Below are 14182 nucleotides of genomic sequence, written 5' to 3'. Positions count from 1 at the left end.
TGGTGCTCGCATTCCTTTGGCTATACTGGCTGGTGTCTTGCTAGGTCACATGCCCCTCGGGTCCACTGCTGTGGGCCCAGCAAAGCACCAGAACTTGCCTTTGCAGTCTGTTTGGCCAAGACTGCTTTCAAGTTTACTGAGCTCTCTACAGCGCTGTAGCCTGCAGCGATGAGGCTTGCTGGAACTCAAGTTCTGACCACTGGAGTGGATGATTTTTCTCTGGTTAGGGCCAATCTAAATGCTCCCTCTGTGGGTGCCAGTTGAATTCTGCCTAATGTTGCTTTCCTCTGTGACAGGGCAGCACTGAGTTTCAAAGCAAAATCCCACTATCACTGCACTCTCCCTTTTTCAAGTGTGTGTTTGGGGAAGGGAGAGTGCAGTGATGGCAGGATGTACTGCCAGGGGATGGGGAAGGGGTGGCATCAGCAATTCAATAGTGTCTTTTCTACCTTCTTCCGTGCCTCTTTCAGTGATAGAAATTTAAAACCAGGTACTGTGACTTTTTGTTCTTTTGAAGGTGCTTTTTGTGTGAATAGTTGTCCAATGTTGTGTTCCTGAAGGAAGCATGATCGGTGGAGGCTTAAGCCATCTACTTCCCCTTTTTTCTCCTAGTTCAATACTTTGATTGTTATCCTTAATCACAGACTTTCCCACCTGCCCCACAGAATTCTGACCTCTTCCCTCCATGGTGTTCATGAAGCTCAGAACATTCTAGAATTCCCACTTAAACTGAATTAAGGTCCTGTTAACACATTGAAGTGGGTCAGTGACATTCTTTCTCTTTACTTACCAAAGAGTTATCCTCCATGTATGTGACAGAATAACATGTTTCCTCTGCAGATCCTTATCAGGTGCTGTTGCCTTTAGAGCCTCTGTTAAACTGCTCCTTGGATCCTAAAAACAAAACAAAAAAAACAGTTTTACATTCTAAACAGCTTGTTTTTAAAGGGGTCTTGTTAAACACGACCCACAGTTTTAACAACATTTTTCTACAGGTTTGAACATAGCGCACTTCATCATCTGTAGTTTAATATTTGTTTTAGCAAGTTGCAATAAAAATGAAAAACCCGCTTTGTCAAGCTTTCCCCAATGTATTGCTTTGTCATATGTGAGTTAGAGGCATGTGCAGGGACTAGGGGGCACTGGAAATCCTTGTGTTTTCTGCCCATAGACCATGCAAGTGGAGAGAAACCTGTGTTAGGAACAGATGGAGTAGGATCAGGAAAACGGCCACGCTTTCTAAAGCACAGAATGTGCTTAGAGCAGTTCTGAAAATGGAGGAGTGGAGCTCTGGTACTAGTACTTTCAATCTGCTTGAGGATGGGAGAAATGATAAAATGTTCACTCATTTGACAAACAGTTATCTTGCTCCTATGATCTGCCAATCACCAAGGTTCTGTGGAGAAAGCATGGAGCAAAATAGACGAAAACGCTGCTTCATGCAGCACATCTTCTCGTTGGAGGGGGCTGTGTGTCCTTAGGAGGACAGTGCTGTACACTAATTTGGTTGTCATTTTTTTTCTTTAAAGGCCTACTTTGTAATGTTAGCTGATCAAAGCTGATTTCAGGCTAGCAATGTGGTATCAGGGGTTGGGAGGCTGGGAAAAGATGAGCACAGTCAGCTCTGTGGAGCTGGGAGACACAAGAGGCAGCCACTGAACACTTTAAACATGTAAAACATATGTCAGCTGGTGATGTGTGCTACAGAAGGTGATGAGACGGGGAAGGGAGAATGGGATGGCTGGAGGACGCTTGCTGTCATAAATACGGGCAGAACGCGCCTTGCTAAGCTGGTACCACTTGGAAGGGATAAGAGTTCTAGGCAGAGGGAACAGCAAGTAGAGGACACTGATAGGAGAAGAGGCCAGATATGTTTGAGGAACAGTAGAGAAGCCTGTGGGCTGTAAAAGAGCGAGCCAGAGGGTAAGCAGCAAAAGATGCAGTGACCCAGACCCACGTCGCACAGGGCCCTGCAGGCTGATGGAAGGACTCAGCTTTTTCTCTGAGTGACACGGGAGACTGCAAGGTTTTGAGCAGAAGAGTGACATGTCTGACAAAACATTTTAACAAGACCCAAATGGCTGTGTCTTGAGAACAGAATAAATAGAGAAAGGGTTAGAAATGGAGAGGTTAGTTACGAGTAGAGACAATAATCCAGTGGAGAGATGGCTGTGATTTTGACCTGGGTGGGTTAGATGTGGTTGTAATCTGGATTGATTTTGTGCCAGAGCTAGCCTGATTTGCTGATGGATTGGGTATGTTGTGTGTGACAGGAAAAGATGATTAATCCCAGCACTTTGGGAGGCCAAGGCGGGTGGATCACGAGGTCAAGAGATCGAGACCATCCGGGTCAACATGGTGAAACCCCGTCTCTACTAAAAATACAAAAAATTAGCTGGGCATGATGGCGCACGCCTGTAATCACAGCTACTGGGAGGCTGAGGCAGGAGAATTGCCTGAACCCAGGAGGCGGAGGTTGCGGTGAGCCGAGATGGCGCCATTGCACTCCAGCCTGGGTAACAAGAGCGAAACTCCGTCTCAAAAAAAAAAAAAAAATGACTCCAAGGCTTTTGGTTTAGAAGTCAGTCAGACCCGAGGTTTTGGTATGCACTTTGAAGTCAGGTTTAGATTCCATCCCCACCTCTGTCAGTGGCCCTTTGTTTCCCTTTCTTGCCCATGGATGGTAAGCACCATGATATCATTTGGCTCTGTGTTCCCACCCACATCCCATCTCAAATTGTAATTCCACGTGTCAGAGAAGGGGCCTGGTGGGAGGTGATGGGCTAATGGGGGCAGACTTTGCCTTTGCTGTTCTCCTAAATAGTGAGTGAGCTCTCGTGAGATCTGATTGTCTGATAAGTGTGTGGCTCTCCCCCGCTGCCCCCGTGTCACCTTGGAAAGACATGCTTTCTTCCTCTTTGCTTTCCGCCATGATTGTACATTTCCTGAGGTCTCCCAGCCACACTTTCTGTTAAGCCTGTGGAACTGTGAGTCAATTAAACCTCTTTTCTTCATAAATTACTCAGTCTCAGGAAGTTCTATAGAGCAGTGTGAGAACCGACTAATACACCCCATAAGGGTGGGGCATGCTGTCATTCTTACCATTACATTCCCGTTGCCTGAGCATAGGCACTTAGTACAGTGTGAATGTTGTTGTACCTCTCTCCATATTTTAATTTTCCAAAGTATAAGACCTAAATAATAATATTAATTATAAGCAGTTTTGAAGAATGAATGAAAAATAGTATTTCTAAAGTATGTTGTACATCTGTCATTCAGAAAACATTGACACACGGAATCTCTGATTATTATTGCCCATGCTCTATGTTCTTTAGAATGTTGATAAAATTTTGAACACACAGAAAGGAGGGTACTTTATAGAAAAAATAATGATGGGTTATTTTCATCCTTTTCATTAAGACTTTTTCATTAAGAGCCATCTCTTGAGTGACTCAGAAATAGAGGAAGGACTTCCCTGTGTTAAAGCCAGAAAATCCAAACTGATTTAACTGCATTGCTGCAAAGAGAAAGGATCTGTCTTACCGACAGGATTAAAGCAGGATAGAAACAAGAGCTTTCTACATATAAGCACTACTTCCTATGATGATTGTTGTTTTTAAGTGGTGAAAAATGGAAGGACTGTGTGGTGTTAAGTGCAGATGCGCAGAGGCTGAACTCTGTGAATGACAGTACACCTCAGTTGTCATGGTAGCCAAGAGCTCCCAATAGCTCCTTTCCCCTGTGCCCAGATGTTTAGCCTATATTAACATGCCCTAAATGATGACAGAGACAGTTGTGAATGTATAATGTCATTTTTTTTAATCATTGGCAGTTTAGAAAATCTTTTTAAAGCTCAGAGATTGAGTTTAGCTGGGAGTAAGCAAGTGAGAATTTGGTATAACATCTGTGTTGCTGAAGTTTGTATTTTTAAGCCATATATGAAAACTCAGTTGCCTTTCCATGTGAATGCATTACTTCCGCACATTTTGCAGAGGAATTCAGAGAAACAATTAATAAGATCATATACGGTAATTGAGACTACAGAATTTAAAAGGGTCTATATGAGTCCTTTATTTTCTCGTGTCATGGCTTGGGTACCAATTCAGGCTAATGACTGGCAAAGAAAAGAACAGACACTAATTTGCAAGTAGCCCCTGAAAGTTGATTGATTTAAGAAAAACCTTTGCCTTTATTATAGCTCTTTTAGTAAGTGAAATTATATATAGATATTTTCTAAGTGCATTTGGTTTTTACTACTATTTTAATTTATAGGATAAAGCTTATGTTAGCCAGTATTTTCCTATGAAAATACCTCTGATGAAAGTGAAAAGTGTAACCTCTTCTTACTATTGACCCTATGACTCTGTGAAAGCCTGTTAATTGAGGGCCATGATACACGTTAAAAGAGCACTTAACTCTTCTTGAGAAAGAAGAATTTTAATCTGTATGGAGAACAATAAACATAAAAGTCTAATACAGAAGAGAAATCAAATGTTCATTGCAGTTAGGTTTTTCTGCAGACTGGAGGATGAAGAAAAAGGACAAGAATAAGTTTTTATAAAGAGATTAGAGTTAGATAATCAAGGAGGAAGAAGACAGGAGACACCAAAAAAAAAAAAAAAAAAAAAAAGAAAAGAAAAAGAAAATGTAAATAATTCCTTCTACCTGCAATTGCTCCACAAACTTCTATTCATCCAATATCTATACCTCATTTGGGTCCTGGCTTCCCTTCTCACTTAACAGCCTCTTAAAATCTGGTACACTAAGCCCCTTCTGATCTAGGTTTGCCATTCTCCTCTCTGAGGCACCATCTCTTTCCCTAGATGTGGGTTCACCCAAGGGAGCCCTGGTGTCTTTGAGGCATCTGAGATCCACACCACTGTCCTTCCAGATCCTCGCCCACCTCTCTGATAAACCACTTGAGTTTTTCACCTCTGACAACCTTCTTAGTGCCTGCTAGTTTTTCTCAGACTACTGTCTCAAAAGGAAGTGCCTCTGAGGTAAGTCCGTTTTACCTCCTGTTTGGAGCTGTGCATTCAGCCAGGTAATTTCTCTGAGCAAGTTTTCTCTTTGGGTTAATGCTGTTTAACAGAACTTTCTGCAGTAGCGGAAATGTCCTATGTCTGTGCTGTCCAATATGGTAGCCAATAGCCACATGTGACTACATGGATTTTAATGAATTAAACTGAAATAAAATTAAATATTCAGTTTCTCAGTCATTCCACTCCCATTTCAGATGCTCAGCAGTTACATGTGGCTAGTGTCTACGAGATTAGACAGTGCAGCATTAGAGGAATCCCAGCTTTAGAGCAGTGGGTCAGGTCTAGTACCCCACCATGCTTAGACATGGGCTGAGAGAAGCCCTGGAAAATCTTGGCCTTGGAGTGAAAGCTGTGGGGATGCAAAGGTATGGAAACTGGAAGCTCTTCATCACCCATGCTTCTTGAAGCAGAGTCTCCTGAAGGAAAGCTGGAGCCAGGAATCTCCCTGCTGCCTCGTGCACCATCTCCTAATAAATATTGGTTCGACTTTGGTTGTGAGGTTTGGAGTTAGGCTGGTGTTTGAACGTTGGCTCTGCCAATAGTTAGCTATGGGTCCATGAGACATTAAGTTCTCTCTCTGTTTGTTTCTTCACTTACAAAATGGAGATAATATTACCTCTTTCCCAGGGTTGTTGTGAAAATTCAGTGAGATAATAAAGGGAGGGCAACACAGTGCCTGATATAGCCTAACCACCTACTATGTAAGCCAAAGATAGACACTGTGGGTTCTGTGTCAGCCTCAGCCCACTCTTCCTACTACTGACACAAAATACTAATTAGCCTTTTGAACTGAAGTGCTAAGTAAACAAAAGAATAATTCAGGAATTGTTGCTACATTGCCTGTAATTTTCAAACACATTCTTTCTTAGAAATATAACTCTCCTTGTATGAAGATACTATTTTGAGGAATTGTATGTGTGTGTATAGCCTAATCTTTACTCACACTATTCCACCAGACAGGAACAGTCTAGCGAACAGTTTTTAGGAAAGGGTGACCTGACCTCAGTTTGTAGACAGAAGGAACCTGCTGCCTTTACCACTGCCATTCACACTTATCACCCAAAGCAAAGAATTAGACCACATTCCCGGATACCGTATTTCAAACTGGAAAGGGAACTTCTCCTTCCTCATATCTTTGGATGGTGCAGAAGTATTAGACAGGAAGTATCTGTGTGTCTCGGAAGAGTTTCTTTTGCCCTCTTGGCCTTGCAATACCATATGCCTTCACCCATCGGAGCACAATGGGGCCTGGCACTGATGGGTGCAGTCAGAGAGCATCACTTAGGTGGGAGCACATCTCCCTGACCTTGTAGAGATAACTCCAGACCTAGTGGGCAAGAGGATTAGACTCTGGCACAGAATCCCAGGTGGCTTTCCCTGGATGAACTGCCAGTTCTGGTGCGCTTCATAACTTCATGCGGTAGCTTCTCTGATACAAAACAGGTCATTGACAACAGGAGAAGGAGGAGAAGTTACGGAAGCTAATATTTTCCCCGAGACTTTCCACAGAAGAAAGCCTGATAAGTAGCTTCAAAGGGGGTGCCTGTATATGTGTGCAGGTGGCAAGTGGGGGGGGGGAAATACAATCGCAAATCCAGATGGATCCTGAGAGATGAGGGCGCCCTTGTTGGCTACTGCCACGGTTTTGAATTCCTGCGGAGCACGGACACTCTCTGGAGCCTCTCCTTAATTCTGTTCACCTCCCAGCTAGGCTTCGAAGGGCTTCTTTTTGTTTTGTTTTAAGGGTTTCACTGCAGACAGAGTAACCAAGAAAACAAAACTGGAAGAGTTGCAGCTGCCTCAGAGACCTAGCAAGGCCCTCCTACAGTGCCATCTCAGGCTCACTCTCTCCCCACTCACCCTCAATTCCAAACCATTTTATTTCTGATCGATGATCTAGATAAGGCCGTGGGATCATTTATTCCTTTCATTTATTCTCCCCGAAAGGATGTAGGCCTGAGGATGGATTTTGGGCAGAAGAATCCCTTCATTGCCAGTGAAATGGCCCACATAGCCTATAGGAACGTAAGCAGATGAGAAGTCACTCCAGAGAAGAGTCATTGTCAGACTCCAGGCTGCTGGTCTTCTCTACAATAAGTATTAGTAAAAATTTGAATCCAGGTATACAAGCGGTTCTTGGAATTAGTTGGCATTTATTCTGTTACTATATGAAATACTGCTGAATGACTAACGTGATAGTTACTGGATATTTTTGAGAACTTGAAGGGTGCAGAATATTAAGTAAAACTAACAATTTATGAAAGTGTTTTCGTGTGGGTATCTGGCAAAGGAATAATTATAAGCCAATATCTCATTGAGATCGATCTTTAGTGTGCCAAAGAATCGTTGATTGTATCAGATCCAAATTTGACTTTAGGAGAATTTGTGATAAACGTTAGTGTTTTCAGGGCCTTTCTCTGCAAAGGAGGATAGCAGTCTGGTAAATATCCATGCACTTAAGTTAAATTGGCTTTGTTGAATCATGTAGCCTGTCTTTAGAAAAATCTGAATTCCTTCTTCCTTCCTTCCTTCCCTACCTTCTATATTTCATTAAGATAGCATTTGCAGCATAGAAAAATCTATACCAATAAGTTCTGCATTCTGATGTCAAAACAGTGAAAATCCAACCAAACTAATTTTGAGGAATTAAATCACATTCTAATAGATATTGATATTCTATTAATGACAAGCATAAATCAAGCTGTTAGCCTCTAGTGGCCTAGTTCTTACTATGATTTTTTTCTTAGAACTTTGTTCTATTTTTTGTATACTTGTTTTTATTTTAAAAAATGCAATAATGGCATTTTAAAGTATCTATGAATAAAGCTGCATGAATGTTCCCATAAATTACTTAATCAAATATTTCACATGTCCCAGATGCTCAAGATTTTAAATTACTGCAGTATGCACTAAGTTATGCTTACAAGGACCTAATGTTTCAGTAAACATATTGACTAGCTGACATATAATAACACAGTTCTTAAATTCAGAAGTCACTAACATTTAAATAGTAATATAATTACAAGAATTGTCACCTGTATACATTGTTGGACTCCTTTCACATTTTATATCTAGTCAAAAAGTTGGTCAAAATATTTTTTTTTCAACTAGGGTGAATGATAGGAGCTTGTTGACCACACATGTGAGACATACGTCCAGAGCATCGTGATCGTTAGGGGTAACTGGCCCTCTAGAGAGGCTCTGGGATGCTCTTTTAAGTGGTCCACAGGCTGGCCCTCCAGTCACGCCCATTGCGGAGCTTAGTCGTGTGGAGGCTACTGTGAGAAGGTGTCCCCTGGCACGGGGGTGTTTTGGTGCAGGTGTCAAAGCCAGGCTGGTCTTTTGCCTTCAAAGTTTCCGTGGGAAAAGTTACCTCCAAATCTGAGTTGTCAACACCAGGACTGTCACATACTCCTGTGGCAGCATTCACGGATGGGAGCTGTAAGAGGTTGAGACAAAATGCAGGTGGGACGTGTCTGAGACAAATCTGGCCAAAGCTCTAGCTTTTCCCAGGGTTTGCTGCTCATTCCCAACTCCAATGCTCTGTTTAGAATTTTAATACTTTTAACAAAATATTACATGCATATAAAAGAAAGCATATAACAGATATTTATGTTCTAAGACTAGAAAGACGAACACCTGTGTGTGCACTGCCTGGCTGAAGAGCATTGCCAATGCACGGAGTGCCTCCTCTGCACTTTTCTCCAGTTTGCTGCCCCTTTTCTCTCTCCCGCCAAACCTCCCCTCTGTGCCTTTTACGTTCTGTCTTATGGTTTGATTCTACATGTGTGGTCTGTAGACAATACATTATTTTATGTGTTTTTGAAGTTTATATAGATGGATTCATATTCTATTTGGCTTTTCTTTCATTCAACATTTTTTTTCCTGAGATTTTATTTGTATTTATTTGTGTAGCTACACTTCATTAATTTTCACTGCTGTGAAAGATTCCACTGTATGACTATTCAAAAGTTTTTAATGATCTCTTGATCATTTGAATTGTTCATAGTTGGGTGTTTTATTTTTACTTTGCTGCTAAAAACAATGTTGCTAAGCCCTTACATGTCTGTGATACATAGGTGCAGGTGGTTGTCTGAGAAGTACATCTAGTCATTGAAATAATTAGCCAATGGGCATGTGCAACTTCAAATATAATGCTAAGTTATTGTCTAAAGTGGCTGCTGAATTTAAATTCCCACCAGTACAACATTCGGAAACCACAACTTTTCTAATTTCTCCCAATCCTGGGTATCAAATGATACCTCCTGGTTTAAATTTATGTTTTCCTGGTTACTATCTGAGGCATTTTCTCATAAGCTTTTTGACTACTTCCTCTTCTTTGAATATCTGTTTTTGACATTTCCCATTTCTCTGTTGGGCTTTCTTTTATCTTTTGACATAGAGGTATTTTCAGTGCATTCTGCGCAGCACCCTTTTGGATTTCATGCTCCCCGTGTTTGTGGATCAACTCTTCATTTTCTTTATGGTGCCTTTGGATAAAGACAATTGTAACTGTAGTGTTTCTTCCCATTTTCTGTCACCCACGCCTCAGCCTCGAACTTACGTTTTTGTTTTCGTTGTTACTCTGCACTACAATCTGGGGTTACCCCTTCAGGTCTTTCTTTTAGTTCACTGGATCTTTAAGTGTGTGCTAATTTGTGGTATAACCCATCGTTCAGCTTTTTACTTCAAAAGATTTTTTATTTCTAAAGTCATCCATTTTCTTGTTTTTTATGTCTGACTGGATGTTTTTTGATCATTAAAAATTTTTTTCTCTTTTATCTCTTTAGCCACTTAGAGCATAACAATTTTATATTCTGTGTCAGTTAATGCTAACACCTGAGGCCATCAAGCTTTTACATTTGTGGCTTGCTGTTGGCCTGGTTCCTCACCTGCCTATATTAATGTTTGCTTGTGAGCTCATACTTGGCTGAACTTCATCTGTAGGAATTACGAGGGATGTATATTAAGGATATTGTTTTTTTTTCCAGAATAGTCTTGCCTATCCTTCAGTGGGGAACCAGGACTTCAACAAGCAGCCAACTTAGGGCAGCATTTATTTAATTATTTGGCCTGGGCCAGGCATGATGGCTCATACCTGTGATCCCAGTGCTTTGGGGACAAGATACGGTGATTGAGGCCTGGAGTTCAAGACTAAACTGGGCAACATAGTGAGACTCTTACCTCTCCAAAAAAATAAAAAATAAAAAAATAGCTGGGCATAGTGGCATGTGCCTATAGTCTTGGCTACTTGGAGGCTGAGACGGGAGAATTGCTTGAGCCCAGGAGTTCAAGACTGAGTGAGCTAGGATTGTGCCATTGCAATTCAGCCTGGGTGACAACGTGATGCCCTACCTTAATAATAGTTATTATTTGACCTGGAGTTTTCCTGGCAGCCCAAGTAATGTAAACTTCACACCATCTGAGATCTGGACTTCTATTGTGGGTTCTGAGGGAAGACAATTATTTTCTTGTTGTATTTATCCTGAGAGTAGGCAGGGACAGGACAGGTAGGCTTCCTATCTGTTTCCTCTGCAACAGGCTGTTGGCTTTTGGTGACGGTGAGGTTCTTTCTAGAGTCATTTGAATTTAGGATCTCAGACTTAACAGTGTTACTTTTCTGCAGACCCTTAGCTTTTTTAAATTAGTGTCCAAAGCTCTGGGTGCCTGGTTTGGTCATTTTTTTTTCCTGCCTGAAGGTCCCAGCTTCAGGATTTGTTTAGCATTTTGGTTTAGTTTGTAGGTTTCATCTTTTGTTAGCTTCCCTTGTTTTCTGGAGGGCTCCGCAGTGTGTTTACCTGTAAGCTAGTTGTTTATCCGTCATGCAAGTGTTTAATGAAGGGAGAGCTTTCCTGAATATGTAGCCCATCAAGGATTAGAACTCCAAATCTGCCCCAGTGCTGTTTGCCATTAAAATACCACTTCTCCCTCATCCCAACTCTGACAAGTGCACATGGTTAAGAAACACCAAAACTTGATGATTGGAAACAATCATATCTGGATCTCATTCATCGGTTTTAGAATTTCGTTCCATGTGACTGCTGCCGGGGCCACGGAATAGAGGCTTAGAGTGCGAAGCGCCCGCATCTGCTGCGTCGGCGTCACCAGCGCAGCCCTGTTTCGTCCTTTGTTTATGGAGGATCTGAGCAGAATTTCACCTCCAAGAACAAACACTTGAAACTAGTGCAGTCTATCTGATACCATCATGAGGAAACATTGGCCCAGAGGCCGTATCTTTAGGGGAGATATAGGGAATGAGGTTCCAGTAGGACTTTCAACTTCAAATTTCAACCTCAGTTTCCCTATACTGAAGTGTCAGATTATATTTTAGAAATCATACTTGTCCACATTATAGGCTTGTGTTTTAATCTTACTTCTTATTTTTTAAGGGTTTTATAGATTTCTCAGCCACATTCATATCAGAGGAAAGAAGCAGATTGTTGTGAGCATTATGACGATTACCGATTGTCATTATCATGTAAAAGAAATGGAGAATCTTAAAGAGCAATGTAACTTTTTTGATCTTATACTGATTCAATGAGCTAAGACTATGATCCAGACGTTTTCACTCTAAAGCACTTATTTATACACTTTGTTGTAATAAGATAATGTTCAACCTATCATTAAAGATGGTCAAAATATTTTAGATACATTTGTATGTTTTAATTTTACCAGGTCAATATGAGAAGGTGAAATTAACCATGTATGTAAATTAACAGAAACATACTTAATCTGGACTGAAATTTTTTAAGGAGTTAATTAGAGATGAAATTGTTTGCTAAGCTTATCCCATTTCACTTCAGAAGTATAATTTGGGTTTCCATTTCCATTGCTTCATTAGAAAGCAGATCATTTAAAAAGCACTCTGCCTTCAAGTGTCTTTCCTGTTATACAATTTTTTGGAAAATACAAAGAGAATTCCATAAATGTAATTGGAGGATACCTCCTAAAACTATTTCCACATGGTTTATCTAAATCATTGTTTCTGGTATTTATGGCTTCTAAAATGAAGTTGTGTCAACTAATAGTTGAAGAATAAGTGTGTTTATTTTTACTTTGAATGAAATTATTATGTACCCACATAAATATATAACATGTTTAAAAATAAAACTCTTAGAGAATTTTCTGAAGCTCTGATTTGACTCTAAGGGTTCCAATTATAGAAACATCAAGTCAAGATGAGCTCTACTGTCAGTGTATTAGACAGTTCTGTGCAATAGGTGAGGCTTTTATTATTCCAGAAAAGCCTACTGATAGACTACCCCAGCGTCATAAAGATTGCAATTGACATGTAGGTACTCTGTAGGTAACAAGCCATTCTCACCTGTCACTCAGGGAGATGTGTCAGCAATATGGAACTGTTACCAAGAAGGTGAACACGATCCGGGGCTGCGTTAGCTGGAACCTGCGTAGCGCAAGAACCATGAAATTCACTCACCCTGTTCAACATTGATTAGGTCTATGTTAGAGCCTAATTTGAGTTCCATATTTTAAACCCAATATTAGGAAGTTGGAGATGGGCCAGGGAAAAGCAATGAAGATTATTTGAAAGTAGAAAACTTATCTATGCTGAAAACTGAAACACAGTGGAATTTTTTGTAACCAAGAAAGGAAAGCATAAAAGTACTTTTGCGTGTGTCCTCATGTGGAGCAAAATTGAGACTGACAAGTGCCTCTTACCCTAAATCTATCTTATAAGGTGAAGGTCTTAGCATCATTAGAAGCAGCAGCCAGGATATCAGGGCTGATTGTTCTTTAACTATTTCTTAAATCTCTCACCTGCTCACTGAAAATACAGGAGTGTGAGGGCCTGGTGTCTTATCAGCTGTTAATTCTGAAAGTAATTCCAAAGCCAAATCTGAGCCAGAAGTAAAAGTAAGCTACTAATGGGGCAAGAAAGAAGGTAGGTCAGCAGTTATGAGAAACGAAGTCTTGTCCCTCCTGTTCATTCAGAGGGAGACCTGGGCTAGCCACTGCAGACAAAGATGAAGAGAGGTCCCAGCCCTCATGGAGCTCACTGTCAAGAACCCGCCAACACAGTTGGCAGTACTAAAGTACTTAGCTTTAGTATTGAAGTACTTAGCTTTAGTACCGAAGGATATTTAGGAGTTTGCCAGAGGAGCGATGAGAGAACAGCAGACACAGACAGAGTCGTGATGAAGCACCACGTGTGACTCTCCTGCTGGTGAAGCAGCAAGTTTGACCAGGAAGCAAAGATTATAGTTGGATTCTTAGGTAGGTGTCAAACTGTGATTTTTTTTTTCAGAAAGGAAAGTGGTTGATATTCTGCTGTCGGTGGCAAGCCATGTGTCTTATTTCAGACTTATGTCTTAGAAAGACCTTCTAGGGCTGTTTGGTGAATGGCCTTACCCTGCTTGGGGTCGGAGGAGGGCATGGCCTGAGCAGATGTAGGGAGAACAGTAAGGAGCCATAGGCTGAAGGTCTGTCTCAGGGAGTACCTGTGGAGACAAGGAAAGGTGGATGGAACATAGACACTGTAGGAAAAGATAGGCTTGCACATATTCTCACTGCAAAGAAATAAATATTTCAGGTGATACATATTCTAATTAGCCTGATTTGGTCATTTCACAATGTATACATACATCAAAATATCACATTATACCCCATAAATATAAACAACTATTATTAGTTCATTAAAAATAAAACAAAAAATAATTCAGGGGGAAAAATCAATAGGTCTTGGCAAGTCAAGTGACAGGGTGGTAATTGAGAGCAATCAATTAATAAGGATGCTTGGAGGTGGTGCTATAGACCAGGAATGGAATTGTTTATCTATAAATTTCCTGTTACTGCTCTAACAAATTGCCACCAATTTAGTGCCTTAATACAATATAAATATGTTATCTTATAATTCCAGAAGTCAAAAGTCTGAAATGGATTTCAATGGGCTGAATCTTCTAGGGAAGAATCTTTCCTTTCCTCTTCTAGCTCCTAGAGGCTGTTCACATTCTTAGTTTCATGGCCCCCTTCCATCTTCAAAACTTGGGATTGCCAGTCAAGTCTTTCTCACATTAAATTACTCTACACTGATTTTTCTGCCTCCCTCTTTATAGGACCCTTGTGATTACATAGAGTCCACAGGATAATCTCCCCATCTCAAGATCCATAACCTAATCACA

General features: G+C 40.8%; 1 protein-coding gene and 1 long non-coding RNA gene across 20 annotated transcripts in view; one reads left to right on the top strand and one right to left on the bottom strand.

The window, feature by feature from the left end:
- ENOX1 (ecto-NOX disulfide-thiol exchanger 1) overlaps positions 1–14182 on the top strand; it is a 626515-nt gene that overhangs the window by 192273 nt on the left and 420060 nt on the right. The window lies entirely within an intron of this gene.
- LOC118153949 (uncharacterized) lies at positions 430–13652 on the bottom strand. The gene is made up of 4 exons (XR_004743790.3): positions 13413–13652; positions 12367–12447; positions 8416–8481; positions 430–894 (listed from the first exon to the last, which is right to left on the bottom strand). It is a non-coding gene; the product is annotated as an uncharacterized LOC118153949 (long non-coding RNA).

Source organism: Callithrix jacchus, chromosome 5, assembly GCF_049354715.1.
Source record: "Callithrix jacchus isolate 240 chromosome 5, calJac240_pri, whole genome shotgun sequence".
Lineage (NCBI taxonomy): Eukaryota > Metazoa > Chordata > Mammalia > Primates > Cebidae > Callithrix > Callithrix jacchus.
The sequence above is the reverse complement of the archived record's forward strand: the minus strand, read 5'-3'. Positions and strand labels throughout refer to the sequence as shown.